Source organism: Sciurus vulgaris (assembly GCF_902686455.1).
Source record: "Sciurus vulgaris genome assembly, chromosome: 10".
NCBI classification, from domain to species: Eukaryota; Metazoa; Chordata; class Mammalia; order Rodentia; family Sciuridae; genus Sciurus; species Sciurus vulgaris.
Window position 1 is genome coordinate 43205499 of NC_136470.1, and position 11849 is coordinate 43217347.

At 32.2% G+C, this 11849-nt stretch overlaps 1 protein-coding gene across 1 annotated transcript in view; it reads left to right on the plus strand.

Moving 5' to 3' along the window:
* Positions 1-11849, plus strand: part of ARL13B (ARF like GTPase 13B) — a 96182-nt gene that overhangs the window by 44035 nt on the left and 40298 nt on the right.

Sequence of the window (11849 nt, forward strand, 5' to 3'; positions counted from 1 at the left end):
AAAAAAAAAAAAAAAAAAAAAAAGACAAAAAGAAAAGAAAAAGAAAATCTGTATTTCCTTGTTTTGTACATTGAAAAGAGTTGAGAAGTAGTGGCAAGTCAACAGCAGTGAATATCCATAGTGCCCAGACTGTGTGGTCTTTGGAATAACCATTTTCCACCACAAAGGCCGTGAGAAATAGGTAATTTCAGGTCTGGATATCGCTTCATATAGAAGCAAAGAAAGTATGACTATTGGAGTTAAACCAAAAAGACCCAGGAGCCCAGCTGAGGGGGACTTCTTCTGACTAACTGTGGACCTTAAAAAAAAAAAAAAAAAACAGTAACTGCAATAAATTGGAACCTGTCTAATGTATTTTAAAAATTCATATTCTTATTGCTTCCCCCTGAAACAAAACCAAAAGTAATATAATAAAGTAACCTAATCATCTTTGGAGGTGACTTAGGGCACCAATTCATTTTTATGAAAATAAGGAAAAAGAGCAAAAGATCAAGCATTGATCTTAATATTTCTATATGAATTGAATTTGAGTCATTAGTTTTTTAAAAATTTTTTTCAGCTGTTGATAGACCTTTATTTTATTTTATTTATTTATTTATATGTGGTGCTGAGAATCAAACCCAGTGTCTCACATGTGCTAGGCAAGTGCTCTACCATGAGCCATAACTCTAGCCCCTCAACAAGTAATTTTTGAAAACTAATTTTTATAGAAAATTCTGATATTATTTGCAGAAGAAATGTAGAATTAAATAAATCACTTTTCATAAACTCTTTTAAAATAATAGAATCAAGCAGAAGTCATCAATGGCTGCTAAAATCATGAAATGAAAGGCCAATGAGGAACTTTATTTTAGATGATTCAGACTATAAATCTGTACGATTTTAATATCACAAAAATATGATAGCTTATAAAAGTGATACTATAATGGCCTCTACCTCTAACTACCAGATGTGGGGAGTATAGGTATGTATGTTAAAAGGTCTCATGAGGAAGGTATTACCTAAATCCAAAACATGGGAAAGTCTGAAAAGAAACAATTGTTGTATAGAGAAATATCATGGTAGGAAAAGAGGTGCTGTTGATGGTATTAGGGTTGGGAGAGAACAAGTAATATAAATTTAAAAACTCTTAAGACTGATAAATTGTAATTGTGTCTGAGTTGTATCTGATTTTGAACATAACATTAGCAAAATAATGGGAATGTTGAATGCATTGAGTAATATTAAAGGCTTGTGATTTGTTAGGTTTAATAATGATATTATGGTAATATATTGTAATTTTAAAATGAACAGGAAAAAGTGGAAGGTAGGTAGATGACCAAGGATGATCCAGTTTTGATAATTTTAAAAAAATAGATGATAGAGATTCATTAGATTTATTTTTCAGTGTATTTATTAAAAACTATATTTTTGTCCACCCCACAAACCTACCCTATGTATTACATTGTCTCTTATTATTGGAAGATTTGTTCCCAGGACTACCCTCAAATACCAGAACCAAAGATGCTCCAGTCCCTTATCGAAAATAGTGTATTATTTGCTTATAATCTATCTATCTATCTATCTATCTATCTATCTATCTATCTATCTATCTATCTATCTATCTATCCTCCCATATACTTAAACTGCCTCTAGATTGCTTTTAATACTTAGTGCAACATAAATTCAGTGTAAATAGTTGTTATACAGTATTGTTTAAGAAATAATGACAAGAAAAATTTAAGTAGGCAAATAGCAGTATGCCATTGTGATTCCCATTTTTCTTTAGAACTTATTTCTTCATTTTGTTCCCCAGTTGTCCCTAATTAGTGTGTTTTTTGTGTGTATTTATTCCCAGTGCTGGTCCAAGTAAACTACAAGTCTCCAGTAAACTGCACATTTATGTGAACATATTCACACATCAGAAATGTAGATGAATTCAGATATTATTATTACTATTATATTTAATTTGTTGGTTTTAGATATACATTACAGTATAGTATATTTTGACATATTTTACATACATGGAGTATAACCCATTCCAATTAGGATCCCATATTTGCAGTTGTACATAATGTGGAGTTAAAACACTGATCATGTATTCACTTATGAGCAAAGGAAAGTTATGTCCAATTCATTCTGCTCTCATTCGTATTCCCATCCCTTCTCCCTTCCCTTCATTTCCCTTTGTTAATCCAGTGAACTTCTGTTCTTCCCTCCCTACCATAGCCTTGTTGTGGGTTAGCATTCACATATCAGAGAGAACACTCAACCTTTTGGGGGGGGACTGGTTTATTTCACTTAGCATAATATTTTCCAGTTCCATCTATTTACTGGGAAATGCCATAATATTCTTCTTTATAGCTGAGTAGTATTCCATTGTGTACATATACCACATTTTCTTTATATGTTCATCTGTTGAAGGGCACCTAGGTTGGATCCATAACTTGGCTATTTTGAATTGAGCAGCTACAAAACACTTATGTGGCTGTGTCACTGTAGTATGCTGATTTTAAGTCCTTTTGGTGGTATACCAAGGAGTGGGATCACTGGGTCAAATGGTGGTTCCATTCCAAGTTTTCTAAGGATTCTCCTATTGTTTTCCATAGTGGTTGCACCATTTGCAGTCCTATCAGCAATGTGTTAGTGAACCTTTTTCCTCACATCCTCACCAACATTTATTGTTACTTATATTCTTAATAATTCCCATTCTGGAGCTGGAGTTATAGCTCAGTGGTAGAGCACTTGCCTAGTATGTGTTAGACCCTGGGTTTGATACTCAGCACCACAAATAAATAAAATAAAATAAAAAATCCATTGACAACTAAAAAAATATTAAAACAAAAAAATTGTTAAAAAAAATTGCCATTTGACTGGAGTGGGATGGAATCTCATTATAGTTTTAACTTTCATTTCTCTAATGCTAGAGATATTGAACATTTTTTTCATATATTTTGGCCTTTTGTATTCTTCTGTGAAAAGTACCTGTTCTGAATTCAAATATTATAAGCTAAGGAGGAATATTTGTCATTTAAAACATGATAATTTGTATTTTTAAATGATAGGAACATAAGTCTACAGTACTTACATCATGATATAATTTAAGAGGGTAAGGACAGAAGTTTTGACTGTGGGCTATGGAAAGTAGCCTACTCTTTTTGGCTTTCATAACTTTCTTGTTGACCTGTTGATATATTGCTTTTGCTGTATGGACATTTTTCTTTATCTGATTTCCCTTTCTTAGTCAGTTCTCACAGATTTCTTTTCAATAATACGGAAAAATGATGAATTAATACTACCATTCTTTCTAAAACCAGTTTATTCATTATTCAGTAGATTTAAAACTTTGGAATTGAATGAAATGGTCAAAATATTTTAAGTCACTGTCTGATTATATATATGCCATAAAGCCGTTTCATTTGTCATTCTTAGGTTGGCAAATAAACAAGACAAGGAAGGGGCTTTGGGTGAAGCTGATGTGATTGAATGTCTCTCTCTGGAAAAACTGGTCAATGAGCATAAGTGCCTGTGTCAGATCGTAAGTTTTTTTTTTTTTTTTTTTTCCTTCCCTTTAAAATATGTTCAGTATAACTTAGTTTTTTTATGTAGGTGATAGAAAATAACCTTAAGAGCTCCCCTCCCCCAAGGAAATCATGCTTTCACTATTCTAATATTAGCTAATATTGTAAAATTTGTTGTCTATTTAGTTATTACTGACTTCTATAAACTATCCTAAATGACATCAGACGAGTTTTGTAGCTTACAGATATTATCTAGAACATCTTTCAACTACTGTATAATATGAAAGTTACCGACCCTTGCAAAGGTAGGTATTATAAGTTAGCAAGTGTTCATATCAGTAACTTAAATGGCTTAATTTTAATATGCCTATAATTATGCATCATAGTTTATTAATAGATTTATGTGGAGAACTTTTAGTTTTAATCTTTGAATCAAGTAAATTTCTGTTTCAGGAACCTTGTTCAGCAGTTTTGGGATATGGAAAGAAAATTGACAAATCCATTAAAAAAGGCCTTTATTGGCTACTACATAACATTGCAAGAGACTTTGATGCCTTAAATGAACGTATCCAAAAAGACACAACAGAACAAAGAGCTCTTGAGGAACAGGAGAAAAGAGAAAGGGCTGAGCGAGTGGCGAAAATTACGAGAAGAAAGGTAAATAGATTCATTTAAAACACCATGGATATTTGAACAGAATAAAACCATGGCAATTTATCTCTTATTTCTTATTGATACTTCTAAAGCTCTGCTTTTCAACATGTGGGGAAATTTTGCCTCTAGGGAACTTGTGGCAGCCTGGAGATATTTTTAGTTTCCAGAACTGGGGAGCAAGGGGAAGTGCTGCTGAAACGTAATGGGTAGAGGCCAGGGGTGCTGTTAAATGTCCTACATGCAAAGGACAGTCTCCCACAACAAAGAATTGTCAGGCTCACTGTGTCATTATGTATGGAGACTAAGAAAACTTTCTTTAGACTCAGCAAAGAGGGAAGGTGAACTGATAGAGGATTAATCAGCTCAAGCCAAAGCTGAATTTCAGCAGTAGTATTGTCAGAAAAATAAGTTACCTCAGGTTTTTAAAATATATTTAAAAATTATGTTTAAAATGAATCCACCAAACTCTATTAAAAAAAAGATTTGTAAAGTTCTACTTCAGAATCATAATCTTAATGCTGTAAGAAAGTGCTAATATTTGAATAGAAGTTGAATTGTTACATGGTGGAAAAGGGAAGAAAAGAGGAAAACGAAAAACATTTCTAAGTGAACTATAAGATTCAAACTTGCCTTCAATCAACATAAGTAATATTGGCGTTCCACATGGTTTGACATAGTTGCAGCCCAGTAGACAAGACAACACTACCTTTGTGAGGTGTTTCCTTAACGTTGTAGAGGATATCATCTGATGCTGTCTGTCCTTCGCTGTATAGGTAGAACTTAAAGGAATAAAATATCTGTAAAAATAACTCTTTATCCTCAGTGCTCAGGAGGAGTATAAGTCATGTTGTTCATCTACCAGCTTACTGATATCAAAGAAAGAATGGGATGAGAGATCTTGGCAACTGCTCACAACGAACTTTTACTCACTGTGAAAATCTTTGGATTTTTTTTATCCTAGTGAATATTTTCATGATACAAAACTATTATAACCATTATGTATATATTTATAAAAAACATCCAGTCACATTTTTCTAAAAAAATCTGTTGGCATTCCTCCACTAAGAAAACAAACAGGAACTTAGGGTAGAGCTTACTGGTAGAGAATGGGCATAGCATATGGAATGCCCTGTGTTCAAATTCCAATACCAAAAAAGAAAAAGAATGAAGATGAAAGCAACAATAAAAAAATCATATTGATACAAGAAATCTGTTAGACATTTTTCTAAAGTGTTTACCTTTCCGTAATGATATTCTATGTGACAGGCATTTCTGATACTCGTTCTCCTTTCCTCCTTTTTCTATCGCCATGCCTGTTGTGGTCTTAGACTGCTACTGTTGAGCTGAGACTTCATAATCAAAAGTAAACTGGCCTTTAGAGAGGAGTGAATAAAACAATCCTTTTTACTTTTTATATCACTAAATTCAGTCTAATTGGTTCAGATTGTGATTTCTAATGTTCCTGAAAAATATGCTATGTATTGATAGAGAGATACTATATACCTGAAATTGTTACTAGTAAATCAATAACATTAATAACAGTGACTGTCCTATAAGTGTGTTCATTTGCAGAATATTCTCACATGCATTAATTTATCTAATCCTTATAACATCCTTATGAGGTATTTTTGTCCACATTGGTGGGAAAACTGAGGCTCAAAGAGCCAATCCAAGGTCACAAGAGAAGTACATTATAAATTTCCAAATCTTGACTTCCTAGATTCAGAATGAAAGATGTGTATTTCCATAATATAACACAGTTGATAAATTTCCTAGTAATGAATGTTCCATTTGCCATACTATACTGATTATCTGGTTGAAGATTCATAATACTAACTTCTCTGCCTTTGGCTGCTTCTTTAGCAACTTATTACTCTTCAAGTATTGGGCAACATTAATGATAAATTCCAGAGATAGTAAATGTTTCATTGGTACCTGTATGAAATTATTTAATTAGATTATTGAAGGACAACTTATTTTTATAGCCTCATACTATCATGCAAAGCAATAGTTGTTTTCTAGTTATTCAAATGTGATATACAACTTGACAAAATTTATTATTTTAAATTTTGTCATTTACTTCTGTAGAATTAACCTATGGATGTCCTACTTTTTAATGTTTGTCTTATAAGAAACATGTTTGTGCATAAATAAAAACATAGATTGTGTTAATGTTTTCCCAGTAGTTTTACGGAAGACATAGCTCTTAAGAAAAAGGTTAACAAAGACTTAACCTATCGACCAATAAAAATGACAGTAGTTATTTAAGAGAATAATTAATGAATTGACAAATAAACACCCTTGGCATGTGGAAAAGAATAATTAAATTTCACTTTAGCATTAAGAAGTCAGTCATACAAATGTCATTTTTGTTGGAATTTCTTCTAAAATTCAAGTGACAAACTTTTACGTGAGGATAGAGGCCTATTACCCGCATGAGGAATTTTAAAATGTTTTTAGTAATTAAAAGCCAAAACTAGATGTTTTAAATTACTAAGTTTTAATAATCTTAAACCTATCTCAAATAGGTTTATTAAACATGGTTCAGCGCTTTTCAAAATGAATTTTAATTTTTTTTCCCCTCAAATAATAGAGAACAAAGAGAACGAGAGCAATCTGATGAAACCAATGGTCTGGCTGAGTTGGACCCAGAACCAGTTACTGTTAATCCTTCCAGCCAATAGCATCTGTAATCAGTGGAGGTATGAGTGGTGGCAAATGTTAATTTTATATCTTAAATTATAAATTTGAAGTTGGGACAGGAATGCAAGGAGATAGAAAATTTCTCCAGAAAAAATTATTTGTAACAAAATTAAAGGTGAGAGGCAATAGAAGCTTTACTGCTTTTTATTTCGCTTCAGATTTTACTTTTAGAGACTGGGGGATGTAGCTCAGTGGGTACAGTGTCTGCCTAGCATCATCCAAAAAAATTTAAGAAATTTAAAAAATTACTTTTGAAATCAGGTGTGGTAATGCATGCCTGTAATCCCCCTGAACTCAGGAGTCCAAGGGCAGGAGGATTGCAAGTTCGAGACTGTCCTTAACATTTAGCGAGGCCCTAAACAATTTAGTGAGACCCTTGGTCAAAATAGTAAGTTAAAAAGAACTGGAAGAGTGGCTCAGTTGGTTGAGCACACTTCTGATTCAATCCAATACCCCCCTCTCCCCCAAAATAATTACTTTTGATGTAGCATAGAAAGGGAAGTATATGATTATAAAATTAAATGAGAATGAAAATGAAGTTTGAATACAGCAATTTTATTAATGTTACTATTTTTGATAAATTTATTTTGTCATTTATTTCATATAGTAGCGATATATTTATTCTTATTAATATTTGTCTTTTTCCCAGTTTCCATCTATGATAATATTTAGATGTTCATAATGTGTTAGACTAATAATCAATTTTGTTTTGCCAGGAAAATAAGAATATTCAAAACTGCAACAAATTCTCCTGTGTCTGAATACCATTTATTTTAATTTTCATTATCACAAGTTTTTCAAACATTAATTTGTAGATTTTAATTATTAAGAAGTTAAGGTGGGGTGTGTGTGTGTGTGTGTGTGTGTGTGTCAGTGTCTTTGTTTTCATCTTCTGCTGGGGTCCAGAGTTTACCGTGGCTCCCCTGTATTCATTCTCAGCAGCCACCTCCTCCTAGGCAGTGTTTTCCTAATTCCATTAATTCAGAGCTTACTGTGGAAGCAGGACTGCTGATCCTGCCAATGTGTTCCACATTCTTCTTCCCCTGTCACTGCCTCCTTCCACACAGGTGCTCATCTGGAGAGGTGGATGATTGTTTTCTCCTTGGAGCTGCTGCTGAGGAGGGAGGCAGCTCCACAGGTAAGACGAATGGATAGTTTTGGTATTGCTTTATTTTATAAAATAATAGGTAACATGAGATATTTGGTTTTAACTTACCTTGTCCCATCCTCCTATGTAGAATTGAAAACTTGGGAATTCATGGATTAAGTTGATATCTGACAGTTAGTTAAATCTTTTATTAACCCTATTGCATTTACCCTAAATGTGTTATTCTTAGTAAAGGTATATTAAGAGCATGAAGTATTGTTTTGTCTCCATTCTATCAAATATTGTGTTTGTCAAGTTTTGTTTTATGTTATTTTAAAAATATTGATAGAGAGCCAGCTGTGGTGGTGCATGCCTGTAATCCCAGCAGCTCAGGAGGCTGAGGTAGGAGGATCGTAAGTTTGAGACCAATCTCAGCAACATAGTGAGTGAGACCCTAAGCAACTTAGAAAGACCCTATCTCAAAATTAAAAGTACAAAGGGCTGAGGATATGACTCAGTGGTTAAGCAACCCTGGGTTCAATTCCTAGTACCAAAAAAAAAAAAAAAAAAAAAAAAAAAAAAAGATTATATATATGTATAGAAGAAGGAAATCAAGATTTACATTTCACTTTGAAACAGTAACTTACTCTGTAGTAAAACCTACCTTTTAAAGACCAATTATTTAATACTACCATGGGCAAAAAAATTACTTAGAAGGCTCTAGTACTTCTCTCAGCCTTATATTTTTAAAATTATCTTTACTGTGAAAACACCAGTATTACATAATACAAGTGTATTGCATAAAATACCACATATATATAACAAGTCTATAAATTTATTAGTGATATAGGGAAAGTACAGTTATTCTGTTTTTAAGTTAGGATAATTTCAAGATGTTCAGTGAAATAATGAAAACAAAGTACTTATAATCTCCTTTTTACCATGTACATTTATTTATTTTTCCTTAGTAGATTTGCATTGTCAGAAGCACTTTTGATTTTACCAGTTAATAAACAGTGAGGTATTGTAAAGTTTCGGTTCCAGAATAGACAATCAGTACAACAAATAGTAATGAACCTAATTGTATATAAGCGTTTAGTCTAAGATAAATGGTAACACTTCAAATCTGAGAGAATATTGGAACAGTTGAGCAGTCATTTAGAAAAAAACCTGAAATTATTTAACACTGTGTACCATATTAAATTCCAGAAATATCAAAAACTTAAATGTAGGGCTGGGGATATAGCTCAGATTGTAGAGTGCTTACCCAATCCCCAGCACTGCAAAAAGAAAGAAAGAAAAAAAAAACTTAAATGTATATTTTTTAAAGTAACATTAATAATATGATTAAGTATGGTAAATACTTGGCCGATAAAAAACTTTCAAAGGAAGACAATCAAGCCACAGGTCCATAAAGTGTAAAAATGGATAGCTCTTATATTCAATTTCATAAGAGTTGTTATACAAAGTTAAAAGGCATAAAATGAAAACAAACAACCCTAATGAAAATTATGGCAGATAGGACATATAGTCCTGTGCAACTATGTGATTAGTCCTAGTGACAGATAAGACAAGGGCAGGAAAAAAGGACTTCTTATAAAATACTATGAAAATAATAAAAAATGGGTATTGGGTTACCAGAGGCAGTTCCCTAAAGTGGGGGGGGGGGGCAATAAGGGTATTTAATAGTTCATCTTGCTTAGTAATGAAAATTTAAAATTAAATCAAACCAAACTTAATTAAATCAAAATAAAATGTTAAAATAGCTATTAGTTTTTCAGAGATACAAAAGGTTGATAATGATATACAGTACTTAAAATGATTTAGAGAAATACTCTCCTATTCCTTTGCCTCAGGTATAAATTGATTCAGTTTTTCAGAAAGGAAGTTTGTGATTATATGTCACATTGTAAATTGTACAGACCCACTGACTCAGCAGTCCCTTTGATCCAGCAGTTCTGTTAGTAATTTCAGGACAGTTTACTTATAATAATGACACTTAGAAATACTTTCTGTGTTCATTGAAATGGAATTGGAAAAATAAATTTATCATATGTTACTCATAACATATCATAATGGTTATTTAATGTAAGTTACATAACAATTTATTCAATACAAACCATTTTAAATATTAATGTAATTGATGAAAATAATAGTAGCTAACACATAGCATTTATAATATGAGGCACTATTCTAAGCACTTGATTGACATTGAAAGACTTTTAAATTAATTTTATTGGTGCATTATCATCACACATAGCAGTGTATTCATTGTGAATATTTGTACATGCCCGTATTTGGTCAATTTCATTCCCCAGTATCTCCCTTTCCCATTCATCCTGCTTTTCTCCCTTCTTCTAGTCTCCTTCCTCTTCTCTATTAGTTTCCTTTCTATAGAAATATTCTTAAATAAAACAATTCTTTTTTGTTTAAAACAACAAATAAATAGGTATATATAGAGAGATAGTTACATACTTACATGTTTGTGGGTGGTGAATGTCTGTATGTGTGGGAATAGCCATAGGAAACCTCTTAATGATTATACACTAAATAGTGGTATCTGTAGATTGTGAAATCATAGGTAATATTTTCTTTCTTTATTCTTGTTTTATTAATTATTTAGTAGTTATGTTTTCATAATATATTCAATAAATAATTATGATGAAAATATCACAGTGCTGCTGAAATTACAAATACTCTTAATCAACTTCATCCTTAAAATTGTCTTAAGGTAGAATAGAACCCTTATAATAACGATAATATACTTCATTTTTGTTAGAATGAAAAAAAAACTTGAAAAAGAGAAGAAGAAGCAAATGATGGAGACAGACAGTGATGGTTGCCTGCTGCAACATAAAATTGAGCCTGAGCAAATAGAGACAGAGAACCAGATTGGTGACAGCAGCCAAAAAACACAATGAACTTGAAATAGTAGAAAATTATAAGGAGGCATTAACACAGCAGTTGGAGAATGAAGATGAGACAGACCATCGAGCATCAGAATCAGGTATATCTAGTTATGTCAAGTAATTTTCATACATTTATATAGCTTATTTATACTTTATTTCATGTACCATATTTATTTTTACAAGAAAATGTAGTGCACTTTTGTTTCCAAATGCAGTAGTATGATTTTTTTCCAGGTATTTAGTTAATCATTAACCACTTTTTTCTTCCTCTGACATGTTTTTTTAATGCCGAGTTTAAAATGTGATCCTTAATAACATAAAATGAATTCAGCAGAAATTCAGTCTTCAATTTTAATTTATAAGTTTATAATACAGTACAATTCCCAGAAATCCATGGAATTTAACTTTTTAAGGCTTTTCTGTTTTGTTTCTTAAGCCTTGTAATGATACAATGAACATAATTTTCTTTATAGTCTGGCTATTTCTATAGGATGCAAGCAATCAGTAGAACAATGTTAGATTTGAGGTTGTACTTTTCTGTTGTCAGTTGGGAGGTTAGGGCAGCCATATTCATACCCATATAACTCTTATCAGCAGAGTATTAAATGAAGGTAGACTTATTACAGTGATCTCAGTTTTTAAGAGAACTCTAATACTGATAACATTGAAGAAAAGTAGTGGGCAAATAGCTCAGCTCACAGAGCGCTTGCCTTGAGTGTGCACGGTCCCGGGTTTGAATCCCCAGCACCTCAGAAAATATTGAAGAAAAGTGATTTAGTAAATGACTTTATAGTTTAGGGAGATCTGAAATCATAAATCATAACCATAATAACAACTTAAATTTTGTTCTTTAAAAGTATGACTCCAGGTTTAATTATTTGATTTAACACAGCACTATGTTATTTATTATAGTGATCCTGGGGCATTATTTCCATTATGTAAGTGGGAAACCGGGGACCTGGACAGGTTAAATAACGTCATGTGTCCTACTAGTGG